General features: G+C 41.3%; 1 pseudogene across 1 annotated transcript in view; it reads right to left on the bottom strand.

Moving 5' to 3' along the window:
• The window catches only part of LOC308512409 (centriole and centriolar satellite protein OFD1-like), a 134,084-nt pseudogene that overhangs the window by 31,234 nt on the left and 90,499 nt on the right, over window positions 1-12,351 (bottom strand). Inside the window, exons 3-6 of the transcript in view lie at window positions 11,430-11,566; window positions 10,642-10,804; window positions 4,503-4,601; window positions 910-1,005 (exon numbers count right to left, since the gene is read on the bottom strand). The product of the transcript in view is annotated as a centriole and centriolar satellite protein OFD1-like (transcript). The remainder of the gene's footprint in view (window positions 1-909; window positions 1,006-4,502; window positions 4,602-10,641; window positions 10,805-11,429; window positions 11,567-12,351) is intronic.

Genomic DNA, 12,351 nt, shown 5'->3' with positions numbered 1-12,351 from the left:
CTGTATAATTTTTTTGCTCCATTGTTAATTTCCATTTATTTCTTTTGATTCTGGCTTTGCAGAATCTTGAAGGAATACAGGGCACATGTTACCTGATAAGCACTAAAACCACTAGGCAGAATAATTTATAAATTGATAGATACCTCCATCGTAGTGGCAAGTATGAGGCGGGAGAGGAAAAGAGAACTAAAAGGGATTATAATTCCAGCCCTGGTCAGCCTGATTCAGATGGTTGAAGCACTGTCCAGTGCATTGGAAGGTCATGGGATCAATTCCTGATCAGGGCACATACAGGAGGCAACAGATCAATATTTCTCTCTCATGCTGATTTTTACCTGTCTCTCTCCTTTCCTCCCTAAAATTATTTTTTTTTTTTAAAAAAGTGAATTTTTAAAAAGTTGATCAACCTGTGGGTCGCGACCCCTTTGGTGGTTGAACGACCCTTTCACAGGGGTCGCCTAAGACCATCCTGCATAACAGCTATTTACATTACGATTCATAACAGTAGCAACATTACAGTTATGCAGTAGCAACGAACATAATTTTATGGTTGGGTCACAACATGAGAAACCGTATTTAAAAGGTCAGAAGGTTGAGAATAACTGCCTTAGATCAACCACTTTTATAGTTTATCTACAATGTGAGCTGAGCAACTCACAATGTGCCATAAAATGAAAGCAAATCACAGACCCTCAATACATGTTAGAAAAGCTATGAGTAAGAAAGAGCAGAGGATGCTATTCCCTATACTGTTATCTTAAATATTCATGGGAAAGGCTTGACTGTCAATAAAAAACGTATTTTTTTAAACACTATCACCATAAAATGTTAAGTCTTATCTACTTCACTAGTATTGCTGTGTTTCCATCAACTTATTCCAAATCTATTACTTGTTTAAGAACACCAAACAATTTCTTTAGAATTTCATTCTTGAGCTTTTGGTCACAGGTCTCCTCCATGCTCTTTATATTCAGGATCCTGTCTCCTAAGTGCATCAGCCACACTTTTATGATTTTCTTCTGTAGCCTCTGATATTAGCAAAAATATAAAAAGCAAAAAAATAAAACTGTAATTGCTGAAGTAAAGACTTTAGGAGAAAAAAATAACATAATTTTAGCTCCACAAGCTAAAACTGTTATGTGACTGTCACTGCTGGGAAGTAACTGGAAAGAGCTGGAGTTCTCCATCTATTTTATGAACTGACCAAGTTATGTGGGATCTGAAGTAGCAGATGGAGCAGCATGGTGCACCAGGCTGCAGGGAGTGTGCAAGTTTCAAGACCAAAGTGCTTTTCATAGAAGATGATGAACACTTAAAAAATGATTGCAGGTAATAAATGGCCATAATAAATTCAGAGAAAAGCTACATACCAAACTTAAGTTAGTGTACTTTTGCTTTAGTACTTATTTCTTCAGTAAGATTATTTCTGTGAGGTTTAACTGATCAGCCCATAGGTATGAAAGACAAAAGATTTGTTTCTGATATTTAATAATCTAGTGATTGAATACTGAAGAGTGCTGAACAATAGAAAAAGATAGATAGGTCAATCAGAACTTCCAAATACTGAAGAATGGAATGGTCTTCCCTTGGATCGAGCCAGGTAAGTGCTAGGGAATGCTGACCATTCCAAGCAAAGGATAAAAGCTCTATGTGTTAGCACCCTCTGCTGACTAACATGTAAAGCAAAGGAGCAGTAAACTATACTTATTAGCTTACTAGATGCCTGGTGCACAAATTCATGAATGGCAGGGGTCCCTCCACCTGGCTGATCACGGTGGTCTCACACAGTCCTGATCTTCTCACCCAGTCCCAATTGGGGCTGGGGTGGGATCACAGGAGGGCTCCAGGGCAAGTCTGGTCCTGTCTTGCCTGGTCCTGATGGGCCCCACCCCAGCAGCAAGCAACTTACTGGTTGGAACATCTGCCCCCGGGTGGTCAGTGCAAGTCGTAGCGACCAGTCAGTTGACCACTCGGTCAGACACTTAGCATATCATGCCTTTATATATATAGGTTGTAACTCACAGCACAGAATGTTCAGCATGAACTTTCCCCTGCCCCTGGTCTTGGAGACCGCATGTTCTTCTAAGGCTCTGCTCACCAAATTCAGCTGCCACATGAAGTAAATTGCATTGTGTGCGTGGAAACCCTTTGTAGGCTCCATTGCTGTGTCTTTACTTCGTTGCAGTTCCAATTACTCCAACATAAAGACAGACACCCTCATTATCAGGTAACACCATCATGGTAAGACCCCTGCTCAGCCTACTGCAGTGGTTTTTAAATAGGCCATGGGTCGCCCCAGATGGTTTGGTAGAGTAGGTACAGCCGCAGCCTGCGAACTAAAGGGTCCTAGGTTTGATTCCGGTCAAAGACACATTCCTGGATTGCGGGCTTAATCCCCAGTATGGAGCACATGCAGGAGGCGATGGATTCTCTCTCATCATTGATGTTTCTCTCTCTCTCTCTCTCACTCTGCCTTCCTCTCTGAAATCAATAAAAATAGTAAGTAGGCCATTAATCAAACGTTGCTGCTCTCCATCCAGTCCCCTCAAGCCCTCTTTTGCTTTGACCCTCCCCACACACACACTCTGCTGCGGTCTGTAAAATGGGGTCAGGATTTCTACTTCAACCAAGGGCAAAGCTTCCACATGGCCCTCCTTCCCCGACTGTCTTTGCCCCCAGTCCTGTGGGGTTTCTCCCTCCTTCCCCTCCATCTAACTTGGTGGGCCCTGCTCTGCCCCCTCCTCATGTGACCTCCTGTCTGCAGCCTCCCACTTTCTCCTCTGGGGGCAGAGCTCTCCAAAGGCTGTGTGGGAATGGAGCGGGCTGTGCAGAGTGGGGTGGGGCAGACAAGGCAGTACAGGGTGTGCAGTGGTGGAGAGCTCTGTGGGCCAAGTCCAACCTTTGGAGAAGAGCTGGGGTGACAGGTCACCGGGAGGAGGAGGGAGGGATGTAGACCTTGTCCCGTGGGAGAGGCACTGGGTTCCTTGGCTGTCCCCACACAACAGCTTTTCTAGGCCCCTGCACAGCTATCATCCTCCACCTCTTGCTGCCTCCGCCTCAAGTTTTGGACTCAGTTTCTTTGACTCAGCCCCACCCCCCTCTCAGCTGCGTTCCAGGAGCCTGAGGCTGCACCTTGGCTTTGGGCAGCTATGCCTGGCCTGCCCCCTATAATGGTGTTACCCACTCTCCTGGAGTAGTTAGTGAAACTTAAATAAATATAAGCAGCTCTGAAGATTATAAATTGAGCACTGAGAAGGCCACAGGCTGCGGAGGGCTGCATAGTCCAGGCTCTCAGCATAGAAGCCTCCCCAGCCACCCGGTCCCTGCTGGCTCCCGCCCCCACCTGCCTCTGCCCAGGGCTCAAGACAAACCCCAGGAACTTCCTGACAGCTCTCACCTCACATCTCACTTTCCAGTCCAGCCCACCAGTGCCCACAGCAAGCTAACCTACTGGTCCGAGCGTCTGCCCCCTGGTGGTCAGTGCACGTCATAGTGACTGATCGACTGATCCAGTGGTCAAACTCACAGTGGAACTCCAGTAGAGGGAATAATTTGCATATTAGGCTTTTATTACGTAAGATATCAGCGATTTTCAACCTTATTTATCTCTGACACACATAAACTACTAAAATTCTGCAGCATGCCAAAAATATATTTGCCCATTTAAAAAAAACACAACAGGTATATTTTTGAATCGTTCACAATGAACCGCTATTTTGTGTTGACTGTTGTCTTTTTTTTTTATTTGAAAATCTAAGGAAAAAGAGGTTAACGCCCTTGACTACAGTCAGGTATGTCATGTTTTATATATTCTTGCAGCACACCAGTTGAAAATCGATGGCTTATTTGTCACTTTCCTTTTCTGTCATGATCAATTTACCACTTCAGTACTGCTTAGAACAGAGTAATGTAGCAGAGATGAAAAATAAAATGAATTAAAGCCTATATAAATGATCTAACCACATTAATGAAGACCAGGGCAAATCCACTAAGGAAGTAAGAGTCAACTAACAGTAGAACCTAATGGAAATGAAACCTGTTTCATAAACTAGACTGGTGAGCTTGCCATTAATGGCAGGTACAATGTGAAGAATGAAATAGTGGTGAGCACTTAGTACACACACATCCATCACCCAGTACAAATCAAGTCAGAGCCACTGCATTGAGTTACTACATGCACATGGAACCGTTAGATCTCAATGACTAAACATAAGTGTGTGACTGAACATAATTTGTTAACAGTTGTTAGCTTCTTCAAAGTACTGGTCTGGTTTTACTGTAGCCTGATGATGGTGTCTCACTGCTTTTCATCCCAATAACTAATATTTCAAAAGCAAAATCCTAGTCTTTGTTTCTCTCAACTTATGCCTTTTAAAACTAGCCGAATGCACCTTTACATCCAAGAACTCTACTTGGCAATTAGCATTAGAATAATTAGTAGTATTTGTTTTAAACTCACAGACTCTGAATAGTCAAAATGAAAACATTACTTACAAATCAAAAGCTTCAATTCTTTGCTTCAGTTCTGCTTCTCTGCCTTTTAGGAAATCGATATCTTTCAGTAGAAGCTGTATTTGAGCATAACTTTCTTTTGTTTCCATCTGTAGAGGAAAGCATTAATTGTAGCAAGCAAGCTGAGGAAAATAAGACTGATTTGAACTAATGGACTGCTTCCTACATTCCAGAGAACAAAGTACAGACAATTAGAGGAACAATTTCACTTTTAAAACATTCCATCTCAAGGTATGCATTTTGCCTATTCTAGTTACACAAGAATTTACCTCCTAGTCCAGGGGTGGGCAAACTTTTGGACGCGAGGGCCACAATGGGTTCTTAAACTGGTCCGGAGGGCCGGAACAAAAGCATGGATGGAGTGTGTGTGTGAACTAATATAAATTCAAAGTAAACATCATTACATAAAAGGGTACGGTCTTTTTTTCTTTTAGTTTTATTCATTTCAAACGGGCCGGATCCGGCCCGCGGGCCGTAGTTTGCCCATGGCTTCCCTAGCCCAATGACTGTTACGCTATATTACCCTAATATCCCTTGTGCAGAATATCCTGACACTTCCTTAACATTTTTGTAAGTTCTCCAGAAAAAAAAAAACAAAAAACAAAATGGGGGAACTTAACAAAGTAGAATCCCCATGGTTCAATAGTCGTCTGAAAGTTTCAATTCATGGGCGGTTCTGACTCAGAATGAACAAGCTGGAATGAAACTGTGAAAAATAGATCACACTTACATTTGCGTGTTCACTGAGCAAGGATTTACTGAATATCATGTCAAAAAGCACAGTGAGCTGGATATGAAAAGATGAACAGCTACAGTCCCCATCTTTTAAAAAATTCACAATTTACTGAGGGAGAGAGAAATAATACTACAATGTGATAATTTCACAACCAGAGTCCAGTCTCCACGGCAGGAATGACGCCTAAATGAGTCTATCAATGGGATTCAGGGAAGGCGTCACCAGGAAGCATCATTGAAGCTAAAGTTTGAAGGACAGGACAGTTTTATCAGGGAGAGAAGGGGGTGAACAGTTGGGTGGCAGAGTAAAAGTATGGTGCCTTTTATGAGGATGCCAAGCTTCTCCAGTGCCTTCAGAGAATCTGACTGAATGGAGACAGGCTGTCAACTGGTTGATCTGATCTAGTCACTCACTCATTTTAAGGTTCAAAGTGTTAGTCTGAACACAACCCATCATCTCAAAGACCAGTGCTTCCATTTATTTTTATAGCTAAAATTAACCCAATTCCCAGAAATGCCAGAAAAAATTGGAGAGGGGGTGTGGTCACCATTAATAACTGGGTTTTACTGAGAAGCTCCAAGAAAGGTTGACACTGGAAGGAAGCCTTTTAACTTCAACCATCTCCTGGTATCAGTAGTCCTGGCTGAGGAAACCATGACCCCAACCTAGTTAGGTCTGACAACCCTTGGGAAAGGAACTGTTTTTCCAAAAGAAACAATCCAATCTCTTTTGCTGGCATGCACTCCCCACCATTCCTCAACCTCTTCATGTCCTGTCCAGTCATTTTCTGGGTGACAAGATCAAATGGCCACATGGATGACACTTATAAGCCCCAGACCCTTCTACTGCAGGGACCTTTGCCTTTGCTCAGATGGAAGCACATTGCATTTGGTTTCCAACTTCACCTAGAACCCCAACCTGCAACTCTGTCCTGTTGGTCCACCCTTATTCTTCCATCTGTCTGTATCCCCAGACTTACTCCTTGATGTCTGAGACTGCCACGTAGCTCTCCCTTCTCTCCTGGATTATTAGTCATCCACACTCTGCTCTGGTTCCGCTCACCATCATGCTGAACCCCAATGTCTTCAACTAAACAGGCTGCCTTTCTCAAATGAAATAAATTCAGCTCTATAAAGCTACACTCCTCAACTACGACCATTTTTCTGCCCTCAATGACCTTCCAAATCCTCCCAAGAGCTGCAACAGAACAATCACCTACAACAAGCATGTCAAACTCATGGCCCACAGGCCGCACATGGCCCACAATGAATATGTTTGTGGCTCAGCGAATATAACAGTATGTAGCGTATTAATAAAAATTTCGTAACCTGATTTTTACAATAACCTGATTTACATAATTATTAATTACTAACTACATTTGCTAATGACTGATTATAATTGTGTTGCATTCATTTCCCTTGTGCGCCTTACGCACAGGCGTGCCATTTCTCTCCATTAATACTAGCAGACAATATTTTAGCACCCGATGACCACATCATTAGTCTTGTACTGACTTGTTTGGTATGTGCAACAGGAAATACTTTGCTTTTGGAGAATGAGAAAAGTAGGTTTATTTGCATTGTGCTTATTAATCTGTCCAGTTATTCAGTGTCTGGGAAGTTAATGTTCAATGCAAAATACTAATTTTTATTAAAACGTTCTATTATTTTTTGTTAACGATTACTCATTTATTTTAGCCCTTTGTATCCAGCATGTCTTTATCGAAATAAACCTTTCTATGAAAATTGAAGCTTTTGTTTTGCAGCCCACATAAACTTGGTTCGTGTTAGTGTTTGAAATTCTTGACCTACATGCACTTGGTCTGGTCTACTTCAATTCCAGGTTGCCCACTTCAGCAGTACCCTCAAAACAGCTCGAGAATCCTGTCAGCTTCAGAGAGCTGCTCTGCTCCTTCTGCAACCCCCCGCCACCCAGTGGCCATTCCATACCTCTGGTCCTCTCCTTATCACTTAATTCTCACATCTGCTGCAATTTTAGTGAGGTTGTCTCACGCCCCTGACTCGGACATTCACTTCCACTCTTCCTTCCAGTAATCTCGAAAAAAGAAGTCTTAGTATCCTTTTCAAAGCTGATTCTTCCAGGTGTATTCTTGACCGCAGTCCCTACTAGTCCTCTAGGCCAGTGATGGCGAACCTATGACACGCGTACCATTTTGGGTGACACGCATCGAAAGAGACAAAAAATTGCGTATTCATATATTTGTCTCTCGCAATGGCCAGAGCTGGGCATCACTCGAGTAATATTATTACTCATGTTACTCATGATCAATTACACAATTCTAAAACCAGATGTAAGCATGTACATCAGTGTTGCGTAGCAAAGATACATTGTGAAAACATCCAAGATACACTGTTCCAATATTGGCATTAATATGAAAAGGTTAAGAATTGCACTATAAAGAGATTAATCTTTACTCAAGACACTTTATTTTTACTCGAGTGACAAAATGCCCAATTCTGGAAACGGCCTCATTATTGTCAACATGTGCCTCGGGTAAGCTTCCTGTGCGTTCGGGTGCATTCAGCAAACGGACGCACTTGATCGCCATGTTCATTAGGAGACAGGAATGGGAGGGTTAGAAGAAAAAGATATAAGGGGAGAAAAATGGCGGAGGTATAAACGGACGTGTCCTGTGCCTTGTCCTGGAGCAGATAAGGGTGAGCAGCTGAAACGGGTAACATACAGCCCGAATAGGCAGAGGATATTCAGCTGAGAGACAGTCTGCAGCTGGGAAAGACAGAGAACTCCAAGAAAAAAAAGGACGGTTGGAGACTGCGGCTGAAACGTCTCCCTGTGTGCCGGCTCAGCAGCGGAGACTGTGCCATCTTGAGTGGCTGTTACAGACAACCAGAGATCAGCTACTAACATGGAAACAAGGGATCTCAAGCAGCGTGACTGCGTGAACTCAGACGAGCACTGCTTCTTCTCACAGAAAGGTTAGACTTCCCCTAAAGGTGCGGTTTGCAATTCAGGTTGGAGAGAGAACCGCGCGGGGTGAAATCTGCGCCCCACAGAGTCCGTGGCCCTTGGGACCAGCGTGACCCTCAAGTGGGGAAGGGGCCCCACAGGGCTGCTGGCAGAAGGGAACGATAAAAATAAGCACATAGCTGGACTGGATGCAAAAAAGCAGCCTCGGATTCTGCCAGTCTGCCGGGTGCTTGGTGCCAGGGGCGAGTGGGTGCGTGGAGACTGTGCGCAGACCTGGAAGGTGGAGGCTTGCAAATTCGCACAACTTCTCAGGCTCTGATGGTCTCACTATGAGAGAAGAGTTGATGAAGTTAGAATAAGTGCCAATGAGTACATCAGGAAACCAAATATGTAAAGTTGTTATAAAAACATTCAGTGTCCTAAACATTGATATCTCTAAAATTGTGTCAGTCACGACAGACGGGGCACCAAAGATGGTGGGAAAAAAGTGGGATTCCTGAAATTGTTTATGGAAGCTATTAGACATCCACTTGCACCTTTTCATTGCATTATCCATCAGGAGGTGTTGTGTGCCAAATCGGGATTCTCTGAATTGAATGATTTAATGTCAGTTGTAACAAAAATTGTGAATTTTATAGCTTCTCGACCCCTTCACAAGCGAGAATTTTCTGTACTTTTACAGGAAGTTGATTCAACCTACAGTGGACTACTGATGTTCAATCGTGTGAGATGGCTAAGTCAAGGAAAACTACTTGAGCGATTTGTGGAGTGCTTTCAAGAAATTATGGTATTTATTGAGAATAAGGATCTGGCAAACTTTCCTCAGATCAATGATCATAAGTGGGTCAGCAATTTGATGTTTTTTACAGATCTCTCTGTTCATATGAATGAACTGAACTTAAAATTACAAGGTTTTGGCAAAAATATTGACGTTATGTTTGGATACATCAAATCTTTTGAAAGTAAACTTAAAATTTTCAAGCGAGATATTGAAACTAAAACTCGTATTTTCCTCAGATGAAAAAGTATTTCGAGAAGGCTACTACAAGTGTAATGGAGTCTATACTTATGTACCAGAATATAGTAAACACGTTCTTTGAACAGTTCAGCGAAAGATTCAACCAATTTAGAAGCCTAGAACAGACCATTAAAATAATTAAGTATCTGGATGTAGTTTACAGTACTTTGGAATTGAATAATTTCCAATGGATGCAAATTGATGATTTAGAGATGCAACTTGCAGATTTTCAAGGTAGCATTTGGACTCGTGTTTGTCGACTTAAGGTCGAAACTTGAAAATCTGGAACGAAATCGTCTGAAACATGAAGAGTGCAACTATGAAGAAGAAATTTTGAGTGCTTGGAACAGAGTTCCTGACACTTTTAGCAATATAAAAAATCTAGCGATGGCTTTGCTAACAATTTTTTCATCAACATATTTTTGTGAGACTTTGTTCTCAGCATTAAATAATATTAAAATGAACAAAAGGAACCGGCTAACATGATGTTAGTGGCGCTTGCTTGGCTTTGAAGTGCACCAAGTATGAACCTGCAATCGAAGAATTAGCAGACAAACTTCAGCACCAAAAAAGTCACTAATTTCTAGTTTTCGTACCATTTGATTATCATTGTTTGTTTGTTTTTTAATTTTTTATTTATTTATTTATTTATTTATTTATTTTATTTATTTTAATTTATTGCTTAAAGTATTCCAAAGGGTATTACATATGTCTCCATTTTATTCCCCCGCCCTAGACAGTCCCCTAGCCTCCCCTATCCCCCAATGTCTTATGTCCACTGGTTATGCTTATATGCATGCATACAAGTCCTTTAGTTGATCTCTTACCCCCCTACCTCCTGCCCCCCAACCCTCCCCGGCCTTCCCGCTGCAGTTTGACAATCTGTTTGAGGCAGGCCTGCCTCTGTATCTATTATTGTTCAAAAGTTTATAATGGTCTCTATTATCCATGAATGAGTGAGATCATGTGGTATTTTTCCTTCATTGACTGGCTTATTTCACTTAGCATAATGCTCTCCAGTTCCATCCATGACGTTGCAAATGGTAATGATTATCATTGTTTTTATTATTATTTTTTCTTAAATGTACATTGTTTTTCTGTTTTTGTTCATTTTATACATATTTTTGGTTGATTTTTCTTTGTTAAATGGCATTTAAATATATAAAATAAATATCAAAAATATAAATCTTTTTTTATTATGGTTGCAAATATCAAAAAAATATATGAATATTTCTATATGTGACATGGCACCAGAGTTAAGTTAGGGTTTTTCAAAATTTTTGACACGCCAAGCTCAAAACGTTCACCATCACTGCTCTAGGTCCTCAAGTGTTCCAGCAAATGTCTCATCTCACCCCTGGACTTTTAGCAAATCTACAAGCAGCTGCAGGAAGGAGCCATCCAGTAAATGATTTTAAAATATTGCCTTCTGGTGCTTTTGAATTCTCTCAAGGAACATCTTTTCCCAAGAAGGCTTCCGATCTTGCTTGACAAGCTCTCCAACATCATTCCCAAACCACTAACTCCTCAGACTTTCCTTTCTCTTCCATTTTAATTTGTACTACTTCAGTATTTTTAAAATGCTTCAACTGCAAATTGACTACAAATCATTGTAAATAATAATACTAAACAATCAGTAACAAATTCTCCATGTTTAAGTTCAATATTCATTAATTATACAGGGTATCCCCCCCAAAATGTATACACACTCTAACAGCCGATAGCTCAATTGTGAAAATGTTGTTTAATATACACTGCCTTTATAATTATTCAAGGTGTGTTTATATATTTTTGGGACACCCTATATTTATAGTTTAATTCATCTTTGGTCTCATTAACTGTTCCTGTAAAACTCATTCAAAAGGCAAAAAGAAACAACAGCAAGTGGAAAGAAAAATAATAACATGCACAAGAGTACATATCATATTAACTATATAATAAAAGCCATATATTCAAATTGTCCCCTTCACCGGGAGTTCAAGCAGGGGCGGGGCTGGCCAACCACCTGCAGCCTGTCCCCTGAGACCAGCCCCACCTGGCAGCAGGTGGCCAGGGAAAGGGAGGCCCCACCAGCAGGTAGCTACTAGGGAACCTACACATGCACTGGGCCTCTAGTTTATTAAAGATTCTAGATATTTTCCTATATACCTAAGATTAAGAATGAAAAGATAAGCAAAAATATCACTTTTGTTAACAGCAACAAGATAAACTTACCCTTTCATGCATTTCTGCCTGAAGCTGCTGTTCTAGTTCTCTCTTATATTCATTTAACTTTATTTCTAAAGTTCCTAATGTTGGATGCTGAGGGTAAGCACCTGGAAACTGATCATCAATATGTTGAAGCTTCTCAGCTATTAAAAAAACACAAACAGGGCAGAGGACTCAGGGTAGGTGAGCAAGAAGTCTGTTCAAAAGCAAAGAGTACAGGGATACGGACAGGGGGCATCTGCAATTTACTCTGAACCAATTCAAAAAATTGAGATAGATTACTGGATGTACAGAAAGTGATCAAGCAAACATAATACAAACTTACTGGTGAACTGTAAAACTTTCAACTTTTTTGAATGCTGGAAAATTTCCATCATAAAAGTCAGGGGAAAAGAAAGCAAAAGGTAGGTCAGAAAAAAATGGCATCTTTTTCCAGTCTCCAAGTGCCAAAGAGTTCTTTTATGGTCTTTGGTGAAAGCTGAGTCACATGTTCAAAACACTGATCTTAAAATGAATCAGAGATTCTTAGTTTTAAGTCTTCCATTTTACAGAGGACACAGGTGCCCACACAGTGTAGGTGACTCCCAGAGGGCTTAGCAACTACACAATGGCATAACTGGGACAAAAGCCAGGTCTGCTATTTCTCTCATTCCAGTGCTCTCTGCAGCAGACCCGAAGCCCTCAAACCAAATGTGGATTAGAATCAAACATTAACAGAGTGCAAAACCCACACGAGAGTGCAATCTCAATCATGTAAACACCAGTGCCCACTAAAAAGTATGCACAGGAAAAAAAGACTGGCAGAATCAGATTAAGATATTTGAATTTATTGTCTAACAAGTTATTGCTTTTAATGAGTAAGGAGGAGCCAGGATTAATCACAGCATTTTAGCCACCTGTTTCCCTTCTGAGCATACGCCTAAAGGCA

This window comes from Myotis nattereri, assembly GCF_964212035.1.
Source record: "Myotis nattereri genome assembly, chromosome: Y".
In the NCBI taxonomy this organism is placed as follows: Eukaryota; Metazoa; Chordata; class Mammalia; order Chiroptera; family Vespertilionidae; genus Myotis; species Myotis nattereri.
This window is presented reverse-complemented; position numbering and strand designations above follow the sequence as displayed.